This window comes from Aethina tumida, chromosome 7 (assembly GCF_024364675.1).
Source record: "Aethina tumida isolate Nest 87 chromosome 7, icAetTumi1.1, whole genome shotgun sequence".
Classification (NCBI taxonomy): domain Eukaryota; kingdom Metazoa; phylum Arthropoda; class Insecta; order Coleoptera; family Nitidulidae; genus Aethina; species Aethina tumida.
The window spans coordinates 11,843,768-11,870,453 of record NC_065441.1 but is presented as its reverse complement, the minus strand read 5'-3'; the positions used below and the strand labels follow the sequence as shown (position 1 = coordinate 11,870,453).

Below are 26,686 nucleotides of genomic sequence, written 5' to 3'. Positions count from 1 at the left end.
AATCAATTATCGAAACAGTTTGACATTTTTCAAAAGAAATTTCACGTGTCACGTATAAACAGAACATTACACAAGTCTGTGTAATAACTATTTCCTGCATTATGAAGTAAATTAATTTGCAAACCAAAGTATCAAATATTTAAGGATGTATTAATTTAGTTGGAGAAAGTAAATTTGGTTATGTATTTTGTGGGATGAATGGCAATAAATCTCTCACGTAATTGTTTATTTTTTATAACTTATAATTTCTTCCAATTAAAAATACGTGATTTCAATAAACATATTATTAAGCTTATTATTTAATAAAATGATATTTTTAAAGTGAATCTACTTTTTAAATACGGCAAGCGTCGTGGCACATCCCAATCCAACTGCGTCTTCTATTGGTCCCTTTTCCGGCCAATGTAACAAAGCGTCGCGACGCAACAGACGCTAAACAATTCCACAGCATGGCGGCGGCTGGCTTCTTGTTAACATTATAAATTGTCGCTAACGAATAATAATAAATGTGTGTTACGTTTATAGCTGTTATTAAATAAGCCATATTTAAAGATGGCTTGTCGTCGATGTTGTTATTGTTGTTTGAAAGTGATTATGTTTCCGTTCTCTGATGCATAAGCATTTTTGTTGCCAGTAAACGTACAAAACCACAAGCTGCACTTACCAAGAATATTAAGTTATTAATGTTTTAATCGCATATCGTATGCAGTCCTTGAATATGTTTTATATTATGTTTTAATATTCGAATGGTTTTAATGATCTCTCGTTAAGCCTTTACTTTATTTTGCAAAAATGAAACATAATTATAATTCATAATCTAATACCGTTAATTTAAGCAAAATAAAATAATCTGATATGTGACAATTCACATATTATAAGCAACACGTTGTACTTAAGATAATTATTTTTATTTAATTAAGAAAATTATAAATATTTTTTAAATAATATACACTTTTTTGTAAATTATGAATAAATTTCTAATTATTAAATATTAACATCCAAAAATGAAGGAAAACAATTTTTATATTTTCAAAAAAGTTCTAGTAATCTTAGATCTCATTAATAAATTTATTTGAAATAAAATGAAAAAATGATCTACCCTTTAAATTATAAGGTCTGGAACTAACTTTGTAAACAAGTAATTAAAACAAATATCTTACATTCAATTGTTGAAAAAATATGATATTATATTTATAAATTAAAGAATATTTTGCATATGAGAATATTTTTCAAATTATTTATGAAATATAACAAATCCATTCATTTTTAAACTATAAACGTACAATTTTTTATATCACATTAATAATTAAAAAAAAATATTAATTAACGAAACATTTGTGAGAGTTTCTATCTCCAGTAACTTTAGAGTTCTGACAATTAAATTGTAAATAAATAATTAAAACAAACAATATATTTTACACAATTATTGAAAAAATAGGGTATTACTTTTACAAAATAAAAATGTTTTGCATATGGGAATATTTTTTAAATTATTTATGAAATATAGGAAAAGGTCATCTCCCTTTAAAAATTAATAAAAATAAATATAAAACTAACTTCATTATTTTTAAAATATAACACACATTTTTAGATCATATTAATAATAATTAAAAAATATATTAAAAAGCATAACATTTCTGAGTATGTTATTATTACCTCCAGTAACTAACTTTAGTGTTTGGTTTGAAATGAAAAGTTAATTTGATACTTAATTCAGAAGTACTGGAACATGCTTCGTAAATAAACAATTAAACAATATTTTACATTTAAATTGAAAAAATGTATTAATATTTTTATTTTAAGTGTTTTGTGCTCCAATAATATATAACTACTTTTATTATAAATTAATGAAAATGATCTATATAAATATTAATTTAAATAAAATACTTGCAAATTGTTCAACAATTTATCATTATCATAGTTTAAAAAAAATATTAACTAAAAGCAAAAATTTATGTCGGAATTAATACAGTAAAAACTTTAAATAAAATAAATGTTTAAAAAACTATATTAAACAAATTCTTAGAACTATTAATAGTATAATAAAATAGTACAAATAATAAATATTTCCAACAACAATGGTATTTCGATTCGAAAATAAAAAATGTTTCACTGCTATTGGATATTATTGAAATATTGTTTTCATTACACATGTGTATTAAAAATTTCGTGTTGCAATTTAAAACGTAACAGTAAGTCTGGAGTATTGCATTTCTATCGCCATTCGATATTGCATGCCAAAGAAAGTGAAAAGTGATGTTATAAGAATCTGACATTATTAATGTAAGTCGCGTAGCGATCATCCAACCGACGACGAAGAATACGATGACTTACAGGCATAATAATGTACCAACACTACAGGACGTGAATATTAATTTTGGGTCTTTTGCCCATCAGATTTTTTATACGCATTCAAATGTTGTTGTTTTTATGTTGTTGCTCGTAAACTGACTGTTTTATAAAGTGTATTGAAATGTCCTCGTCCTTACATCAGTAGAGTTGATGTATCACCGCCAAATAAGATTGTTGGGTTTAAAGGAGTGGATCTTTTAATTAAATAAAATTTGTTTCGTGAAGATATTAACTAAAACATGAACATTCACTGGTTAACTCAAGATTTGCTGCTTCAGGCCATCTATCGGATCAGATTCAAATTTAAAAATAATAACATATAAACCCGAAATTTCAAATCTTTTGCAGTAAAGATTCCTTTTCATACTCTACAATTTTAATAACTTCTATTATTGTTTACTTAATGTAACTCAAAAACGTTTGTCCATATATGTAGACTTTTACAAATTACCTTATGAAGAAATATTTCTAATAAAGTAGGGCATTTTGTAAGACCCCATTTGCAAAAATTGCTACGACATAAACTTTCTTCGACGTTTTAGCACAGTAGTAATATTATTTTAACATCGACAATTAGACTGTGAATTATTCAATAAGTATAGTACCCAATTGCTAATTACGCACCTCAGTCACATACACACTTACGAGTTATGTAATTTTTGACACAACCTAAGTGGAAAATTCAGATGCTAAGTCGATGTTTATGTTGCTATTAATGGTTAAATAATAGAGAAAATATGAAATGTTAAAGACAGTCAATGTTTATTGCACAATCTACAAATTTTTCTGCCACAAAATAAATAATAATTACAATTTTTATCCTACTTATTTCATTATTTTGTTCTTTTTCTAAAAATTTGTAATAAGTAATTTATCATTTTATTTTTTTTTGTAATAAGAATGGGAACAGTGTTGTAAAAGTTACGATCAGAAGGAAATTAAAATTAGCAATTAATGAAATTAATTTATATTTATTTTAGTGCTTATTTAATTTCCGAAATATTTCACTTCAACTATTTTTTAATGTTAAAAGTTAAATATGGTTCAATAATTTAGGTAGAAAGTTCATTACAACGTATTTCTTCTTTTTTCTTATTGAAACTAATATAAAGCATGTAATATCAAATAAAAATTCTACTCAATCAAAAATTATAAACGAAAATATTAATTAAAAAAAACATTTGTTTATTTGATTTTTACTATTAAAATTTGTTTATTTGTAAAAATATTTTCAATAAAAAGAATTTTATCGCTGGTTTATTTATTGAGGAATATTCTTATCAGTGCTTACTTTTGGTAATGCATCTGTATGTCACAAAAATATTTACTTTATATTTGGTTTTTTTCTTGATAACGCAATTGCCACAATATTCTTCAGAAACTTCGGTTTATATGGAAATGATAATAAAATATGAAATATAATTTAATACATATGAAATAATACATATATTAGTATAATACATTTAAATGTAATATTATTATATATAATAATATAATATTAATATTTCTCATTAAAAGTGTAATAATAAACATATTTATAATGTATAATTTTATTTTAATAGATTTTTATAATTAAATGTTATCATATATTTAATGATTTTGAAAGTATTTCAATCATTCATTTCAAAATATTAAAATATTAGAATTTTGTTGCTTTCTTTGCTCATTATTTTTCATTAATGAACCGATCTGCAATCATTGCTTATTGGTTATATCGTTTATTTGTGTCCAATATATTTTTTGATGGATTCTTATTTTTTGAAATTAAATTTTTATACACCGTAGCTCATTTAGGACGGAAACACGGAAGTAAATTTCTCATTTATGACTTGCTTTTAATGATAACTCAAATAATAAACGATAGAGTTTTATGCATCCTATATATGTTTCCATACAAAATGGTAAGTAAATATTAATTCAGCAAATTATAATCGTCAAACTTATAATATTTTGTTGAGTGATAATGTAATGTAATTTTAAAACCATTTAACAATTGTAACCTATTTAGTTTTTAGTTCCATTGGTAGGAGCAATTAATTGCTCCTGTTCTATTTATATCTAAAATTGATCTAAATGTTTGTCCTTAATTTCTTATTATTAAATTTATTAACAACATCACAACAACATTGATAATAAGTGGTGGTATAATATTTACCTTACAATATTATTTATAGCGTTACGTCGGTTAAATTTATTTAGTTTAGTACGCCAGTCTTGGAACCCTATTAATAAATGATAGTTGTGATGTTTAAATCAAGTAAATTGGCGGGACAAGCGGACCATACTTATACATATTAACAGCTGTTACCAATTGTTTCATATTAAGACTGACCATTAAAAGGTCAAATGGGATCTTCTACTCTTTTATTGTTCACTGCGTCAGTCCGTGTCTTAAACGCTTAACGTATCTCTTCCACTGAAAAAAACATGTACAAGTTTAGTAGTGTTTTTGAGGAAATATGGGAATAAGCTAAAGATACAAAAAATTGCATCATGTATATCAAATCCATATATACAAAATTAATTAAATATTAGATTTTTGACACAAAAATCCTGAAATATTTGAACAACATTTAAAAAAGCATGTTACTGGTATTTATGTATCAACTTTGTAAAAATGATTGCTACATGAATATTGTGGTTATTTAAATTTAATTTAATGTATAAAATTTTATTATTTATTCAATAATAATTAATGTATATATTCTTTAAACCGATTTTCAAATAAAACGTGACATACTACACGTAAGTACATTAGAATACAATATAATTTCAAATAAATATTATTACAAGTTTGGAAACATTTATTACACATAAAATAAAGCAATTAATATATGCTCACCTATAAATGTAAATTGTAAAGGAATTTTTAATAACTATAATTAACTTCATGTTAATAAGTTTAAGAAGTATGTTGTTAAATTTATGAAATCCGATTGAGAATTGCTGTTCGTGTTAACTGGGTTGCATATATAAAGAAACTGTAAACAAAATAAAAATGATAATGAATTATGTCGATATTATTTGAAGAAGAGAGTCAAGGATTGTTTCGAAATATATTCATTTAGCATCAAGATTTTATAGTCTTTTCCTTGAGTAATGCTTTATTAATAACTAATTATAACAATGACATCTTTTAAAATGGCAATGTCAATACCGATTTTAATGATTTGTAGGGGTTAATGGGCAAAAATATCGGTGTACAAATTTGTTTAAAGGGTCATGCTATGACCGTAATGCTTTTACCAATAATTTACTTAATCGTTGACCTAATTATTTACGATATTGAAATTTGGTGACATTCGCCGTGGTATTGTATTGACGATTTCATAAAACTTTAATTGTCTATGTTGTAAATGTTTTTTGAAATCCTGTTCAAAAAATATTGTCTGTTATCTGGCAGTTGATGTCATTAAAATGAAACACGTATTTCTACAACTTATGTAATTGGTGTAAATTTAAATTTATTAAATCTAGATTTATCTGAATATTTTCGCAGAAGATTAAATCTCTTTTTTTAAAATAATCCTCCTTTTATTCATTTTATTGTTGTACCTCTAATGTTGTTGATTCGTACTTTTGTGATTTTGACAAATATTTCAAACGTTTTACATCTTCGTGTTTCTACTTAGTTACTTGTGTTGCTACTTTGTTAACATTAGTAACATTCTTTAAGGAAAGTTAGATCATTACCTTAGTTAGGGTTCACAAAATTTTTCAGCATTTGTTTCCATACAAAAAAACAGCATTATACCCCATCTTGTAATAACGAGCCGTAGTGGGGAAAGTATCCAGAGAAAGATACAAAAAAAGAACTCTATACATGCTACATGCTCTATACAAGTTTTCTTTCGTTTGTATATTACAAATAACTTTTTTTATAGTTTTCACATAGTAAATATGATAACATTGAAGTTTAAATAATATAATATTGTAATTAAAGAAATGTCTTTACTTTGTAGATATGTGTGTAATATGGGTTGCATACTAATTACACTTACACAATTTAAATTTTGAAAAATGTGAATATTATGAATTTAGGAATGTGCAATAAATTGTTTTTTCGAGAATGAAAAGTTGTATTAAGTAGAACTAACTCATCACAATACTAATATTATTTCAAAATTGATCTACTTATATAAACATTGTAAAATTTTAAAAAAAGGCATGTTTCGCATTGCTGTTAGAAGTAAAATTTTAAAATTACTAAAACTAAATTCTCAAATTGTAATGATTTCTATAAACAATTTGTATTTTAAAAAATTGAATGTTGTAATTTTATACTGCCTTATAACAAAGTAGCAATCAGAGATAAATAAAAGACATTTGATTGAATGAAGAGTGTGCATGAATCTAATTAACAATACATTTAATTTAATAATGTTTCGAAAGAAGTGACTAATTAATATTGATTGCCATCAACCCCAGCATATCAAATTAAGACTCAATAATTGCTTATCAAATATTTAGTGATTCAGTTTCCTTATATAAAGTACAAAAATTAATAATTCAGAGTTATGTACTGTGGTCATGCACGTTTTGGCAATTCCCCCCGAGGCAAAAGGGAAAGAATAAAAGATACTTGCGGTAATACAGGAAGAGGTAAACGCTACAAAGTGGGTGCACAATGTAAGCAGATAGTCAATAAAAAGAAATGACTTTTGTAACATATGTTACGTTTGGGCATTCGAAAACGCAATCCCATGGATATCTAATGTAATGACCGAATACATCGTTCCTTTTGTTTCCTTTTTTTTCTGATGACTCTTTGTTTGTGTGTCCAAGATTAAGCTGTAAATATTTTAGTTCAGTGGCCTTTTTTTACAAATTTTTCTATTGGATTACCTACAAGGGTTTCGATAATCTGGATGGTGCTGTTTACTAATGACTCCAGTTTCCACCGTAACGTAACAGAAAGTCGGTGACGTCGAACACAAAGCTCAACTGGAATTTCCACGATTAAAAAGTGCAACAACGGTCATTGTAAAATTTGTATTACGCTCAAATAAAATTAAATTTCTTTGTCTAACCAAAACTTTGTAGTGCTGACTTCAATAAACGTTCTTTGGTATAAACTAATGGATAATGTTTGTAATTTTGAAGCACATGGTCCGAGATCACGCAATATTTAATGAAATTGTTCCCGCATCGGCGCTTTTTTTTGTTCAAGTATCAGGAACGCAACATAAAGTGGAAAAGCCTTTTGACGATTGGCCATTAACAAAATTGTGTTGGTGCTTTCTCCCTGGATCAATTTATCATTGCTACGAATAATGCATTAAACAATGAGGGTAAGTCCTCAAGTTCTATTTCAATTAATGTTGATATATAAAATTCCGGCCCATAAGGATAATGCTGTCGTAAATAAAATAGTAGAAACTAAAATGTTTCCTATCCGTAATATATAAAGCCGGAGTACATTTGGCACATCATTGCAGTTTAAATTGTATGGCAAAAAGTCAACAGAATATCAATCAATTAATAGGATATTTCTGTTTTGATTATTTTTAACTTATTTGTCTTATTCTTAAAAACAAAATATAATTTCTATAAAGAAGATAAACAAGATATTTCTGTAAACAACCAAATGTCCAAAAATTTAGGTGATAATTAAGAATGAATCGACATCAAAATAAGTATTCTTAAAACTATATTTATTATGTATTTTTTTTAACGTTTTGTTTTATATACTATGAAACGACACCATGTTAAACACAGCAATTAAAAATAATTGTTTGAAAGTTCCTTTATGCAAGTTAGCTGGCATAATTATTAAATATCCGGTTACGTTAACCCCGAATCGTGTCCATTTCAAATACAACACTCGACGTACCAGCGACATCCGATCAGATTATGGGAAAGAGCCGGAACCCCGGGAGCGGGTCAGTGTTGGCGAGCGGCGGCGTCGTCGTCTTGAAGTGGCGTCCATTACCTTAATGCAGTGTTCGGCGGGTCCCCGGCGTCGGCCGTCGCCCGTCGCCCACCCGTCCTGATTAATATTACATTTGTAGTGTTGGCCCGGTCCGGCTGCGATGGTACGAGCCCTTCGATCGGCACCCGGCCCTGGGAGGATTCGAATGCCGCCCCCCGGTCCGATCCGGCCAAGTGCCGAGAGTGAGAAACCGACAGCGGCGCCGAATCAACACAATATTTGGGTTCAACTTATTATTTTTTTAATATATAATTAATACGTATATGCATTTTACATTGAATTTGGATTTTTCTATAACGAGAATGTAAATAAAACACAAAACAAAAAAGTTAATGAGAATACAAAATAAATCAAAAAGTATTAATCTAATATCATTAAAATCAGACATTTAGGGTTACTCTTCTCTCTCATTTTTAACAATATTTTATCAATGAATTTGTTGATAATATTACTTTGTTTAAGGATAATATTAAAAAAATTTAATTTAATATCAGTAGTTAAAACAAAATTGAACATATTTATTTTTTATTTTAGGGTTTCTTCTGCTGTCAAATTAATTTTCTTTAGAATTCACCATTTTTTGTTGTTTATAACAATATTTCCTTAGTGAATTTATTATTATTATTATTATTTACATAATAACTATATATTTTTTTATAATGGGGACATAATTATGAAAAAAAAAATTAATTAAATATCATTGAATATGAAAAAAATCATACATTTTGGGTTTCTCCTCTCAAATTAATTTTCTTAGAATTTTTAGTTTTTTGTTTTTTTTCTAACACTATTTTTTCAGTGAATTTTTTGATAATAACTATTTATTTTATATTTAAAGTATTTATGAGAATTAAAAATTATTTATTCTTTTAAGATTTTTCTAATTATTCAATTATCTTTAGAATTGTTTGTTGTTAACAAAATTCTTAACTTAAAAATTGTAAATATGTATCAAAAAATTAAAAAAATTAAACTTTCATATGTTTTTTCAAATTTGATATTAAATAAAAACTCTGAAGTTAAATGCATTAATTTAATATCTTCCATTTAAGGATTCGTATTCGATAAAATAAAACCTCTTGCTTTTGAAATTTCCAATTACATTAAATGAAAATTTGAAGAAGTTGAATAAATAGCCCATAAATAAATCGAAGCGTGTGTGCGACGCCAGCACTGTTGATGCGATGGAAGTGGCTTAAAGTTGGAGTAACCAACGTGACAGTTCTTTTTAGGCTTTATTTCAACAAGCACTCTCCCTTATACAAGAAGAAGGCACAACTCCATTCGGCCTTACTTTCCCACCGCTCCGCACCGCACTCCGCTCGGATGCCGACTTCGACTTAAATTTTAAAACCTATCTACAAATTGCCTGTGCAATGCTAAAAGTGAACTCTTGTATAATTCAACACTTACCATCTGTATTTTATAGCTGGCATAATGACTATATAAGCAATATTCCTTGTATTGTTATGATGAATAATACAATAGAAATGCGCTCCTTTATTGCCCCAGAAATCATGGTATACTGCGTGTTTTCTCGTTTTGGAAAATTTGTACTAATAAAGATTTAAAAATTTAAAAGGGTTTGTTTTCAAATTGATCCCTTATTTAGAGCCGTAATTTTTAAGCTCTTTACATTAACTTTTATTAAAGCAACTTATTCGTTCATTATTCTTATCCCATAAAAAGTTTTAAGTGCAATTAAAATAAAAAAAATCCTAAAGACAATTATATCAAAACTTACCTAATGTTGACAGATAACAGACGAATAAATTCTGCGTTCAAAACACATACAAAATCAGTCTGACTAAAACTAAACCACAACACCACATATTTATACAATAAACACAACGTAAAATTCAATGAATACCAACGAAAAACCGCAGACACGTCCTATTCTCGTCATAATTTGTTAAAACTGCATTAAAAGCTTAGAAATGAGCGTATCTGCGTGTTAGCCAATCGAAGTGCACGGGGGATTCCCAGAAATTATAAACAGTTCCGCAAATTTAAATGCCAACTAACCTAACATAACCTACAATTCGTACGAATATCATTATCATATTGTTTTGAATTTACACAACACAAATATTGTTTAAATGGTTTAAACAAACGTTCCTGATTTATAACGATGGCACGTGTTCTAATCTGCGTCTTTAAATTTAAAGATAATATACGGTGTGGCTTTGAAAATTAATAGTGCCTCACCTATGAAAATGATTTTCTACTCAAGTTCTCTGAATGCACTTTTAAATATGGTTATCTTGAATTTTTCTATTTGATTCCAACATTCGTAAATGTGCTTCGGGATATTGTCTCTTTTGGTGCTGAGGCGTGCCTCTAGCCAATAACTTAATTCAAAATATGGACACAAACGAAGTTTCCGGACATTGCCGATTTTTTAGCTTCAAAAACTAATTAATCATGTGTGTGGGTCTGGTGGATTCAGTTGTGGAATGGTTGAATCTCTTTTTTATTATGATTTGGCATCAGCCAGTAATAAGACAAAAGAATTTATTATCATAAGAAATGGCGTTGACGTAGAGGATTTTTTATTATATAAATATGTATTTCCAGTTTAAATTACTAAGAGAAAATGTTTGTTAATTAATAATTAAACCGTCCAATTCCTTATTTAAATACTTCAACAAACACAGGATAAACACTGCGTATTTACTATATGTTAGTATGACAAATTTAATTGGTTAATGGGAAGTACAGTAATGAATAAATTATTTTGCTGTCCATGCCTTTTATTTTCAAAGGGTAGTGAAAATATTTGGTATAAAAGGGGTTTTTGTGATTTGTCTATCTTATGGACTAAATTTACATTAGAAAAATACTTATCATTCGAGTTTTATGTCGTTAATTATGAGTAAATAAAATTATTCTTTTTTGTTTTGTTTTTTTGTTTTGTATACCTCATCGGACTCATATTTCACGAGCTGCCAATGTTAATATCCCTGTAATGACAAATTAAATGTTATTCGACTTTTTCTGTTTCAGATATATTAAAATACATCACTGTTTCTTCAGAAAAATTTGTCATCTACCAATTTTTCTGGGTATAGGTTCTTAAATTCTATTTTAAAAAGATTGAAAATATTAAAATAAGTATTTTATATCATTATTATATATAATATGGTTATTTTAAGTTGAAAACAAAAAATATGCAATGTATTAAATTTAAGAAAGTAAATTTTTAAATTTAAGTTGTTTCTAATTATTTATGTCTGTTATGTTTATTTAATTTATATTTATTGATGTTCATGTTTTTAAGATACTCTAAATTTATATTATATAAATTTGTGAGATTTTCGTTTCGCCGTTTAGTTCCTCGAGAATATTTTTGCCAACCGCCACCAACAGTTCAAAGTAAAGTTTCGTGGTTCACCTTTCGCTTATGAAAACTTAAAGCCATAAAAAATGTACGTGCATGCGTATAATTTTTTCAGGCAATCACTAAAGGAGGGTAATTTTTAAATTGAAACATTGTTCAGCATTTTGCGGAGTCCCACATTACGACACCCGGAGGATGCGACATACACAAACAATAATGTAATGAGAGTGCAGACCTCCCTTTAAATTTATGGTACGTACATGGCACTTCGTGTCAGCTTATTAAATAAGAGATAACGGCTTGCCGGAATTAAATTACGCCGTTTTTTAATTGAAAAGCCGAACGATTCTACCAGTTGAATTAAAAAAGTTTTTAATGTAACAAGCTTTGTTTTCCTTTATTATCTTTTATACAAAAACACTTGGACGAAATTAAGGAAAATAAATTTAAATTTTGATGCTTTATTATGTTTTTCTGTCAGTTTCATCTTGATATCTTCTTTATTATTAGAGATATATGCAAAAATATGGAAAATATAGTGAAATTAGTATATGTAGAAGTTAGCTAGTCCAGGTTCAAGTATTTAATTCTTATCTTTGTGTTGCATTGCATTATTTAAGTTTGGATTTAGGTATAGCAACCATTAACTTGAACTTGGAAAGATGTTTCCATTATTTCTGAATATTTATTTACTATCTATAATACTTTGAAATTCTTTAAATTTTGATAAAATTATTAAAATTAAAATTAATTTAGTATCTAAATAAATTATTTTTAACAAAATGTTGCTGGTGATAAACAACTTTATTTTAAGAGATACAATAGTATTTTAATAAAATATGTGTCAAATATAGACAAGATAAATAATTAGCAATTTAAAAACTGAAAGTGATTTTGGTGTATTCAATTATTTCTCCATCTTCATAATTTTCCTTTGTCCTCCTCGCAATCATATAACAAGAAATACTCTGGGTCCTTCCTACTGGTGTCTACTTCCTAATTGTGTAGAAATGCATTAATCACACTAGGTGTGAATTAACAGTAAATTATACGAGTGGGAAGCATTTAAACCAATATCGCTGTCGAAGGTAACACTTAATTTAACTACTGATTTAATCGTAGTAGTAGTTTAATTCCGATAAAATCTTACTCAAATTACAAAATACACTGTACTCATATCATAATGTGTGGTTAGCAAACAAACTAATATTTATATGAAATAAAATTATTCTCATATGATACTTAACTTACCATTATTTTTCCATTTTCTGAATTGAACATAAAACTGAATGATACCTTTACATCACACATCTGGCATTTCTGGTTTTCGTTTCCTTGCATTAAAATTGCTGTTATTGATACGTGTAGATATCGTACCATAATGTGTTTAATGGCAAATAAAACAAACAAATATACAGAACAGGTTGTCTATACAATAATGTATTATGATCACAATTCGTTCTCTGCTGAATTATAATCTATTTATGCGGATGTTTTTATTTCGTTTAGAAATTTGTGAGCTAAAAATGGTATTGTGTATCAAGGCATACGGTTACGACCGGCAGTATTCAAATTAAAATTTAATTAAGAGACATAAATTTCGCACGACTGCTAAAATTAAGATTCACTCTATGACATTGTTTAGTAAGAAGCACAGAATAAAAGGCTATCAGATTAATTAAAGGAAAAAAAGTGTATAACATTAAAGTCATCCAATTACTTTTAAAATGGGACAGTGTCTTACTCAAAACGGGAGATTATAATAAAATATAGGCTTGTTTTTTGCTTATACCAGTACAAAAGCAAATGTGGGGAAGACGAGAGGTATTTTTTTTTCAGAATATTAGAGTTTTTGCTCACCAAACAAAACAGAAACTCTCTGCGATTGCCATTACTACAAACTATTAGAATATAAGTTGTTTTTTGTTTGTTGGACACTTATTTTTATTGTTGTCACATCTTCCTTTCATCCACATCATCATTCACACTCTGAAAGCAAGTTATATACATATAACACAAATAAATCACCTTAACTTAATAAAACTTATAATAAATACATAATTACATCAAACTAACTCATTTTGACAAATTGAATATTAGTTCATCAAAATTTGTTAGTAAAAATTATTTTTAAAACAAATATACAATTGTTTCGACGTTACAGATGCACGGATATTTCAAGGAGTTTCGGGAAGGGACTACGTATTTTTGACACGACATGAATTTCCCTGGAGACTTTGGACCTGCCTGCAACAAAAGGTAAGAGGGAGGTTTTTAAACAATAAATTTGTAGAACAGTCGCCACGACAAAATTATATGAAAGTGATTCCGTTCATACAGATGTTTTGGTTTGAATAATACATTTAAATACTATTATTTAATGTATACATATTTAAGTTAATAAAAACATAATACCTAAAAATTTATAATCAAAATCCCTTTTAAGCTTCTTCGGCTTTATTAATGAGCATCTTGGACCACAAAATTCGAAAGAAAATAAAAACATTAAAATCAATATTGATATAATTTAAATAATTCAAATTATAAGTAATTAATTATAATATAAATTCTCTGTTTGTCCTTTTCTGACTTGATTAATAAAAAAAATTGTCAAAAATATTCGGAAAAAATATGAAAACTATGTATAATATTGTTTATTTTTTTGGTTTTATTAATGAATTTTATTGACATAATATATAACAGAGAATAAAAATATGAAAATTAATATTGGTGCAAAATTATAACTTAAATTCTATTTTTGTCTTTTTTGGATTCATTATTTAAAATTTTTGACTAATATATTTAAAATAATATAAAACTATTTTTTATCTGGTTTTATAACTAAAAATTACTGTTGAAAATATATAGAAAAAATTTAAAAACTGATTTGTACATTTAAAATTTTTAATTTGAAATGAAATTTTTGGTAATAATGAAAATTTATGAAATGAATATAAAAACGAGAACCAGTGTTGACAATCAAAATTTATATTTTAAATTCCCTTTTAGCGTTTCATTTTTGGATTTTTTAGAAAATAGAAATATGATTTTTTATTATTATTTCGTGTTCTTACTATTTTTGGTGTTTTTGCTATTTTAAATAAATGTAATAATAATGGGAACACAAATATGAAAATTGAAATTAATGAATTGTATAATATATATAGAATTGAACTTCGATAACTCGAAGTTTTGATAACTCAAAGTAAATTATTTCAGTCCAGAGTTTAGATCATAAATACATCGTTTAGATGTCACTTAACGTGAAAAAAACTAAATTTTGTATGCCAATTTTTTTAATTTTTAGTAAATGCAGAATTTTTAAAAAAATATATCTTACATATAATAAGATATTATTATTTTTATTGTTTTAATAAACGTAATCAGAAGAAAACAAAAATATGAAAACTAAAATTAATGAATTAAAACAAAAAAATTAATATACAATATTGTTTATTATTTTTTAATTAATACAGGTCATAAATATTTTGTACAGATGTTATCAGTAAGTTAAAATATTTTCAATTTTATTTTTTATTTTTTTTTTAATGCAGAATTTTTTAAAAATATATCTTGTATGGATGAGTATAAAAATTAAAAAATTCTATTGATAAACAAAATTTTATTATTTTAATCAAAGGAATCAGACGGGAAATATAACTGAAACTAATAAATTAAAAATTTTATATCATTTTTTAATGTTGTTTTTTGAATTAATACTGTTTTAGGTATTAAATATATTATATTGTACAAATGTTAACAGTAATTTAAAAAACAAAATTTTGAATGGTAATTTTAATTTATTTTGTTAATGCAGATTTAAGAAAATATATATCTTAAATCGAAGATAACAATCGAATCGATCGAACAAGTTAACCTATCATCTTTAAGTATGATTAACAACCTAGTAATGGATAATGATTGAAAAGTATGCGAAAGCTCCAACGTAACAGCATTTCGCAGGATTCGCAAAGTCTGGACGGGCTCGGCAACGCGGTGCAGGAAGAAGCGTGCAGCAAAACACTGGCGCATGGCCAACAATGGGAAACCATAAGTTGGCGGAGTATAATAGCTTTTAAACTTATACAGGTATCTACCCTTTTAATTCAATTAGGACCGGCTCGGCATTTAAATGGTATTTTAATAGCGTCTGCGTTTTATTTTTTTTTTGCGGCACTCTCGATTGCGTCACCGTTCACTCCGCTCTGTCAATATTCATTACAGGGGGGCCTATGTAGGTTTAATTATTGAAGTATCGCAATGCAGCTTTTAACAATATTAAAATGTTACCGGTTAGCTCTGATTCCCGTAAACGTGACATCGATCGTTCGCAATTGAAATTAATAAATGAATATATAAAAAAATTATATTTCAACCCGTAAATATTTACAGTCATTAGCCAATTCTATTTCGTTAAATATTCAGTCGAATATAGGTTTAGAATGACAGTGGAAAGAGATTTTACAAATTGTAAAATACAATTTTATAGTCAATTTGATATTATATGTAATATAAAATAGTTAATTAATCAATATTATATTTTTTTATTTGTTAATTTAATTTCTAATTATTTTTAAAATTGATAAAATGGTTAAGATTATTGTTTTTTAGGTTTATGACCAAAATTTATGTTTATGATCTTTTTTAACTTATGGTTATGACCAAATTTTATGGTTATGACCGGTCAGGATTTCCTCGTTGCCCTTCGCCAACACCTGGAAAATCTCTATGACAGCCTGCAACTGCTTACCTTCATTATCTGTAGTTTGTACTCTCGGTAACAGTGCTTGGACCTTTTGTACAGCTAAATCACAAAACAAAAACAATTAGTTAATGTGTCGGGCACAAACCTACAAGGAACAAACTAACAAAACTATTTACAATTAGTTAATAGATTATATAGATCAAGGTAACCCGCATCACGTGAAGCATCGGCATCTGCTTCACGTGATGAAACTGAAGACCACGAAGGACGATCCATAGTCGTAGAGTTTTAACGACCCAAAATTATGTCTCAATAAAGAGACTGAACTTGGCTACAGAAAAATGAGTGGCAGAACACAATAAAGAATGTGTGTAACTATTTAGTGCCTGTCTGACGGTATTCAAAGCACTAGATCACGACGTACAACAGTTATTTTGATATTTTTAAAAATAAATTGAATTTTTATATTCATGTTATTATGTCAATAATTCTGATTAAAATTTACTAATTATTTTTTAATCAATTAGTGTGAATTAATTTGTAAACATCATATTTACGTATCACAGACAATTTTTGAATTTTGCCAGACAATTTATAGCAATTTGTATTCAAGTTTTTTGTTAATAACCATTATTTTTATTGTGTCGTTAGATTTTAATTAAAATCATGATTAATTTTAATCAGAGAACTTATAAATATTTATAGCTTATACATAGAACTCATTAAATCGAAATTAATAAGCTATTAAAATTGTATCGGTTATCAAGTCATTTGACAAGAATTTACAGAATTATTATGTTAATTGATATTTTCCGTTCCACAGTGATAAGTAGTGGTTGGAAATTAACTAGATAAACAAGAAAAATATGACTTTCAATTATTTCAAATACAAGACTCAATAAATTATTCAGATTAATTTTTACCAAGATGTTACACAATATCTCTAGAAATTAAAGGTATATATTTTTATTTATATGTAAATATTTAATTTGATTTTATAAAATTTATTGAATTTGTATTAATGTTATAATAAAATCTTTAATAAAGTAAAAAGAAAAAGTCATGTTTCTGCTGATTATTTTAATATACAATATAATTATTTAATATAATTTATATAAAATATTTTAATTATTTTCATATATAGCAAGGCTAATTTAGTATGTAACTTATATTTATAATTATATTTGAATGAAATATATCTCAAAAGATAATAATAAAGAACTCGGAGCATAAAAAATAAAAAATGTCAAAAAATAAGAAAAACATAATAAAAATTATTTAATAATATATTTATTATATTTATTTACTTATTTGTTTAATGAAATTGTACCTTTTGATGAACTAAACTAATTAAATCGTGGAATAAAATATAAAAATTTCTGGTAATATCAGATACTGATTTAATGTATTAGTATACGCAACCTTGCTTGTTAATATATTTTTAAAATGTATAATTGAATATTAATTAATCATTAGTAAACATAATTAATTTGACGCCTCTTGTCAGCACTAAAAATGACACTAATAGTTGAAATTAACACATCATTCTGAGATTTTCCTATCAATTATTTTATTCAACGGTTTACTTAAGTAGAAGGAATAAATTTATTATAACATTATTTATTTTAGAATATTATAATGTATAATTATTAGAAAGTTATATAACCAATATTAATTAGGAAGATTATTTAATAATATAAAATAATACGTTATTTTATTTTTATTTATAGGAATTATATTTAGAAGAAAATAAATTTTACAAAAAATTTATTTAAATTGGCGTTAATTGGAATTATTTTCATGTATTTTAAAATGATTACTAAAATTTTAAAAATACATTTCAAGAAATCACATCAAAACTGATATTTTACCATTCATTAATATTATTATTATACTATAATAATTTTTTTGATGGATTTTATTGGATGATGAAAAACAAAACTTATTTATTTGAGTTTTTAAAAATAAACATTTAAATTCTAGTATATCAATATTATAAAGTTTCTATTAAACCTGCCAAGAATTTAGTTTAGTTAAATATAAGTTAGTTATGTTTTAATAATTTATTTACATTAAGCAATATTTATTTTATTTTTATTTATATGAAAAATATCCTAAAGAAAATTTATGTGTAAACTTCAATTTTTAAGGGATTGACATAAACTGTAATGGTTTAGATATATTTTAAAATTATTAAAATATTTTAAAAATATATTCCAAGAGTTCATATTAAGTGTAATTAAATTGTGTTGCAATGAGTGATATAAATATAATAAAATATCAATATATTATTATTAACTGTTGTTTACAAGAAAATTAAATATTTTAAAAATTCATAAAGACATAATTAAATTAAAAATTAATTAAAAACCGCAAGTAATAAATATTGTTTAAGTCATTAATATAGAGATTATTATGACATATTTTATTAACACAATAAAATTATAAAAGTATAAATTAACAAACATTCTAAAAATTCAAATTAAGCGGTAATAAATATTTGAAATGTAATTATTAATAAAACAAAAAAATAATTAAATTTTTATTTATATTCTTCGATTACATTTGTTAACTTTAGTAGAGAAATTCCTTTGATCTGTCAATATGTTATGGTCATTTAGAAATTATTTTAATATTCAATTATTAAAAATTTTGATGTAATATATAACTAATATTTGATTTAAAGTTAATTATTCAATAAGATAATTTAATAATATTAGTCATGAAAAACTAATAATATATTTTAACATGTTATTAATTAAATATGTTAATTCCGAAACTTAGGAAAATTGTTTAATGAAAATAAAGTTAAAATTAATTTAAATAATCCTTTAATAAGTTAGAACATTAAGATTGTTCTAAAGTGTAATTGATAATATAATATTTGTTTCCCAATTAATAAAAAACTGAGTAAGGGCCGTGAGCCGTCGTCGGAAACGCGTTTCCCGGTGTGACAAGCCGACAACGTCGTCTTTCCTTTCGCATCTCTTCCTTGTGCGAAGCGCGTTTGCACATCTAAGTGGAGATTGCCTGCAAAACATTTTCAGCAGTCAGTGTACTGCGAGAGTCCCGAACGAGCAGCAGCTTTGTCCCATGCTAGCGGGAACGTTCCGCAACGTGTGCGAGTCCACCTCATTGTTTTCAATTTGATAACGACGCCAACATTTAACTTTTTATTGTTGCTGGAACTGTTGCTGGTTTTTGGTACTGTTTTCGGTTGGTGGTACGGTTTTATTGTTGATTTTGATATTTGAAGGGGCGTCAGTAATTTTCCGGATTTTTGTGCATGGTTTGTTTTGGTTTTGGGGGATTGTTTATGGATGTCATTTGTGGATTGTTGCAACTTAATTCTATTATCAGGTTAGTATTGTTGTATTTATTCAATTTTGTGTTTCTAACTTAATTTTTTGTATTGTTTTCGCTGTAATTATCTTATTATCTTTAATTTATTCGTATTTGTTCCGTACAAACATACTCGTATTAAGTTAAACTAATTGTAAATTGTACCGTATTTTGTAATGTAATTGTTGTTAAAAATATACATATTTAAATTACCTTTTTAAATAATATGCATACATAATATATTAACATATTTAAAATGTATAATTACCTGTTGTATAACTAAAATTTAGTTTAACTAGCTAACAATAAAATTAAATTTATTTATTTGTGCCTCATTAACTTTATTTTTCATGTTCAGAATGTTTATTGAATTGGTTGTGTTTTATTTAAATTTATAAATTTAACAGAAAATAGCGACATAACTGTCAATAAAAATGTTGTTAAATTTGCTTGTAGCAATTTTCAGATTGTAACACACGTTGCAATATTGTTTCAGTTAAAATAAATAGTTGTTTTAACAAGTATATTTGTGAAAACCGATTCAATAATAATAATAATCGGATAAATAAACAGCGAAATTATTTTCGTAGAAAGAAAACGTGTTTGTGCGATGTCAAAACAGAAACCGCCAATGTTTTGATTAAAAATCAGTGTAAAATAAATTACATGTACAATTGTTAGATATTTGTATATTATTTTAAATTGCCACATGTAATACTTCAATTTTATTTTAATTAATTTCCGTACAAAAAAAATGTTTTAACAAATATTTATTTTGATAAATTGCAATTCAGTAAAAATAATATTAATGCTCTATTATTTTATATATATTTATAGTAAACGTTATTAAATATTATTTTATAAAAATTTTAAGGACCATTAATACGTTTATATAATTTTGTTTATTTATATTTTTTTAGCTACTAAATTTTTTTGTTACAAACAAATTTATTAAATATTTTGTTAAACATATTAAATATTTTTGATGATAAATTTTATATCACATCAAAAAATATTTTGTATTAGTTTAGTTGTTGAATATTTTACAATTCATTTACATTTTTCTTTTACATTAAATATTATATATATAATAATATAATTATGTTAATAATATTTGTATTTCTGAAAAGTGAAGTTTTTTTTTTTAATTTTAAGAAGAAAAAAATGAGGTAAAAGTATCTTTATTTTTAGAGAATATTATTTTTTTAACAGGGACTAAAATTTTCTATCAATTTTATACAACATAGTATATATAAATAATTTATTTTTTCCTTTAGGTAATTAATTTAGTTGTCTGAATATTTAATAATTTTTTACACTGCCCTTTACAACACTATTTAATGAGCAAATATTTCAGAAAAGTGATATTTTGTTTTTATTTTAAGGAAAAAGAGCCAAAAATGTTGTTGTTTATAACTTATTAAATTTAGAAAATATTTTTTCTAAAACAAATTGTAATAGTTTTTGGTAATTTTATAAAATAATATTTAAATATAACTATAAATAAAATAATAAAAAATCAAAAACATTATTTCATTTTTTGTTGCAAGATATATTTATAGAATAAAGTTGTTAAATTATGTTTTTATAAATATATGATTTATTTAATTGTTTGAATATTTAACAATTTTTTGTAAGGTGTTATTTTAAAAAATATGAAAATTACTATGGTTTTTAATTTAATTTTTTAATTTAATTTAATTTTTTTATTTTATATTTTTCTTTAGTTATTAATAAAGAATCAATTCTTAAAGATTTAAAAATATTATAAATCATTTTCATTTTTGTGAAAAGTAAAAAAAAAGAAATTTAAGCAGTTTTTAGCTCCCGTTATTAATTTTTATATTGGACAAGTTTTAATTAAAACTGGAAAATGCTTTATTGGAGAAACCTATAAAAGTATCATTTTAGCCAAGCCCATCGAATTTAGAGCTACAAACAAAATAACAATGAAATTCTTCCCCGCGCCGCTGGTGAAATCAAGTTGTGCACTCCAGCCTCCATATGGAAGTTGTTGTTGAAAGTTTTCAATTAACTGTTTTGCCGGGGAATCTCGTTAATAAAGCCAAGCAATTTTTGGACACTCAGAACAATCAGGATAACAAGTTTTCATATATACGTTTCTTTTTTTCTTAATCAGATGGTACAAACGAAGCTGGGCACTTTTTGCTGTAATATGTAAATCAGTGGCGGAATAGAGGAAAGTTTTAAGCAAAGACTACTTTGTTATTTAATTAAATTAGCACAGTGGAGATTTTTAAATTTACTATTCTCGTTTTATTGTGCGGATTACACTTTAATTAAATTATTAGTTTTATGGTAGTAATGTCGGAGAATGAAATTTTAAAACTTTACCGAATTCATCCAGCTCCGACGTCAGGACAGTAAAATTAATTAAGATAATCCAACAAATGATTATTTTCATTTTTATAATGAACGAATTTAATTCCGTAATGCGGCTGTTTTTAATGTTGAGTATTTATAAGCAACACAGTTTTTACTGATGTAAATTAAACTAGTAAAATAGGCAATAAATTTTTAAATATAAAAATATAAATATTAACCAATAAATAAACATTCATGACAATAATTAATTTATTTTAAACATCATATTGGTTTTCTGTTATTATTTTTTGAATTGTTTTTTGTGTTTTAATTGCATCCAATTAGTCTTCAATATTAATTTTATAATTATAAAATTTAAAATTATACGAATATATATTCAATATGCAATAATTTAGCAAACTTGATAAGTCTCTCATTGTATGTTAAATTATAATTATAAATTATGATTTTGGTATTTTATTTGATATTAATTAAAATGAAAATAAATTACAAAAGCCTCATAATAATGCCATGATAATTATTTGACGATATCATTGGTATACGTGAATAATATTGTTACTTTGAATTTAATGAATCGAAAACTGTGCAATATTATAAAATTAAAAATATATTTGGAATTGTTTAATTTGTTGGCAAAATTACATTAACAATTAATTACGATTAAATAACAGACCAGCGATTTAAACTGATTGTTTCCAAATTATAGGTTTTCTTTCGTGATTAATGCTGAATTGCACCAAGACGTATCGCATAAACATCCCAACATAATGAAATTGTGTGACTCGAGTCCGTCGGTAATATTAGGAACAGGTGACATTTTCATTACGGCAGATAGATTCCATAGTTCAATTTCCTGCGACTCGGTCTTGAGAGACGTGAGCCAGACAGAACCTGGCTCCTTAATTTGACCATAGTTTCAATGGCCTAGAAAAAATCTACAGACACGACAAAATTTACAACTAACATATTACTATTCGAGTTTAATAGCGTAACATGTTCATTCGTTTATCATTTTCAAATGATGAAGAATGATTCTTTTTTATTACAATAGCTACGTGCCATCAGCTCTTATGAGTAAGTATATACATTTTTTAGCTTGTTAAAAAATTTACACATTCTTTTTCTTATGATCACTCATAAAATGAACAAAACAATATAAAAAAAAAATTGATTTAAATTTTAAACTAAATAATTGTAAGGATTTCTGTCCTTTTTGTGATAGTCAATAGATATTTTTAATACATTAAAAAAATAAGTGGGACAAAACCCAAACAGCTTATAAAAACTTGAGAATTAGCTGAAAAATAAATGGTTATTCTCTTTTAAAATTAAAGCACATTGAAATTTGTGTTATTTTTCTGAATTTAAGCACAGTTCTCCGAGAGTTTGAAATATTTAAGAATTAAGATTTATTTTATTTCAAATTAAATAATAATTCAAGCAATGTGATTAGTTCAATTAAATTTTACAGCACAAAATAGTTTTTTAAAATATTTGAGAATCAGCTGTAAAATAAATGGGTTTTCTCCTTCTAAATAAAAGTACAATATACATAGTGTTTATATCTACACATAGTATGACTTATTTTGAACTAAATATACTTATATCATATGTTGGGGTTTATTGTTACGACACATCTTTTAAAATTCTGTTTAAATGAAATAAAAATTAAAATAATATTTAAATGAATACCGAATGTAAAACTTAAGTGTTTGGAAAACTGGTAAACAAATGGATAATTCAATTTCTAAATTAAACTACAACAGGCTGTGTTGATACTACATCTAAAATCTGATCTAAAAAAATAAAACGACACTTCAGACATATCTGAAGAATTATTATAAAGAAAAATTTTACATTTTGGAAAAAAAAAACAGTCATTAAAATCTGCTAAAAATTAAATATTATGAAAACAATTATTTGTGTAATATGAACAAATTGTATGTTTTGACAGTTTAATTTTTCAAATGTTTCCTCACGTTAGTCAGTAAAGTAATTCTTGAGTAAAGGAAACAATCAAAATTCCATTATTATTCCTTTAAATAAATTAAACTACGTCTGGTATTGCATTTTATTATGGTCTGTATTCTGTTGGAGGCCTCGATGCCATTTTCATTGTCTTGACCATTCAGGGCACGTTTTCCATCAAAACCGACGTTTAAACTTACCTACACATTACCAATGCCAGTTTGTTTCGAATTCAATTTTACAAATTGTTACATCGTCCTGGTGTCTTATTTTCCAACCGACATGAAAAATTATAATTCTGATTTATTAAGCTTGTTTTCCACTCAATTAGTTACAATCTGAACCATTCTTATTGTATTATATGTTTCCATTTAACATTGAGATTGCATAATTGGAAACGGTTTGTGCATATCTAATAGTATTAAATAAGAAAGTACATGTTAATTAATATAAACAATCAATTAATAAAATACAACTGGATAATTTAATTACTATTGTTGTTTGCTAATTGATTAACTTATAATTAAGATGATACGAGACAAATTTTAAAATTTTTCTTATACATTTTTTTTGTTAATTAAGTTGAATATTGTATATATTGTATTTTAATTAAATAAACAAAATAAAACTTCAAGTAGATTTATTGTTGTTACTAATTTAAACATGGTCCTTAGTGTGAGTGCTCTTTTTTTTGCCAGAGTACCACCTACATAAGCAACCATGTGCAAAGGTTTTTGATAAATATGACGACAGTTTTTTAGCCATCGAACACAAGTAAGGCAATTACGTATAACATATTGTCGTGTATGATTTAATTTATAACGCCAGTTTCGGCAGGTCCTTTAGATACTTAATGAGGATCGTCTAGAGCCATTGTGATGGTAGTTAACTCCTGTGTGGAATAGTTAAAGAGTTAATCAGCTACTTGTTAGCATTAATGAACCGTCCATTGTTATTGCTTCTACACTAAAAACGTCATTCAAGCCCCTGTAACGAAGCTTTTCACCGACTGCCATTGTGGATTCTTGTTATGAGCCTTTGTGTGTTGCTTGTATGTGACTGACTGTACGTCACAGGGTCGGCCCTCTTCTAATTTACGATATTATTTAATGGATTTTATTGGCCAACTTTGCTTTATTGCAAACAATACGAATCTTCGATTTTCTTCTTATAATTTTTAGTAAGTAAGTATGTGAAACATGGGCAAAGTTCAAATTAACAAACATTCTGAGGTATTTGTTTTCACCCCGAAATAGCCTGTTTGTGGGTGGCATATTCACAATTCAATTATATTAACCTAATAATAACCACGTGGATTTATATTAAACAAGTGATTTAAAGGAAACGGTGACAGCATTTTAATTTTGCCGGGGAAATGAAACTAGGCAGTAAAAACACTCATTTATATGAAATTCAGAGCTAATATCTCATGTGACTGTTGAAATTAAACTTCATAAAACATGTAAATGAGTGGAAAATAAATAATAAGACTGTCATGTTATCGTTTTGTGTGTATAAAACCGAAAATAAATAGATTAGAACGCCGTGCCGCGTTATTTGGCACCAAAAAGCAATTTAATCATTTAATTGAATATAAACACTCATATTTAATTAAGGGAGATGTATGATTTTAATTTTGGCGCATTCAATTTTAATTTAGGGCTTAATATACCTCTTAATGAAATGTAAATTCATCCTATTGATTTTTTATAGAGTCTAACATAATGCCGTCGGTTTGCCTATTAAAATATTTATGTTCAGGTCTAGGATAATTGCTACATTTTTAATTTGTTCTATAATGAATAATATACACGCTTATTAACATATCATTTCTTGTTGGTTTAGATTTTATAGTATAAATAAAATTAAAAATAATAAATAATTTATTTTTCATTTTAAAACTAAAAATATTTTTACATTTGACTTGTAATAATCAACGTGTAATAATTATCTATAAAAAATTCCATAATAAATTAATGTAATTGTTTATAGATTTTTTTTGTGAAAGAATTTAATTTTGTTGTTATTTACACAAATAATGTATCGTAAATCAAACATTTAATTTCAATTATATTGATGTATGTTGATTTTAGAATTTTTTAAATTCAGGAATTTAATTTTACGGATATGTGGCCCAATAATACGTAGAACCATAATAAAAAAATGTTTTTTAGAAGGCATTGGTGATTTTCTCCATTAAAATGATTCAAAATATTTAATTGAATTCTGGTTTCAATGTTTCTTTTTTCAATTTAATATATTTATAAATTAATTTTTGAAACATTCAAATATATTTTTCTGAAGAGAGAAAGGAAAATACAATAATTAAGTCAAATAATCCAATGAATATTTATATTTGATTGTTTTATTAATATTTTATGTATTCAAATATAATTTTAAATATTTTATTCTTAAAAAAATAGAAACATATATTTTGATAAAAGTCAATTTCTTATAGTTTCTTTTGTATATCTCATAAAAACAATGAATGTCGAATTGAATAATCAAATATGAAAACTATCAATGATTTTATAATTATCTAAAAATGTCAAAAAATGTGATTTCAAATTTAATACATAAATTTATACTTTTACAAAACCGATATAATTAATTTATCAAACCGAATGAATATTTATTTAATATCCAGTTAAAGTAAATATTAAATTCAAATAATAATATGTATGTATATATTTTTATACTA

At 25.5% G+C, this 26,686-nt stretch overlaps 1 protein-coding gene across 6 annotated transcripts in view; it reads left to right on the top strand.

Moving 5' to 3' along the window:
• Nucleotides 1-26,686, top strand: part of LOC109605824 (LIM domain only protein 3) — a 130,859-nt gene that overhangs the window by 29,076 nt on the left and 75,097 nt on the right. For 4 of the 6 annotated variants that reach the window (XM_049970110.1, XM_049970111.1, XM_049970107.1 and 1 more), the window contains exon 1: nt 19,402-19,689. The gene's annotated coding sequence lies outside the window, so the exon portion shown is untranslated. Of the gene's footprint in view, nt 1-13,788; nt 13,884-19,401; nt 19,690-26,686 lie in introns of those variants that run through there. The other 2 variants (XM_049970109.1, XM_049970108.1) reach the window with 1 other exon arrangement.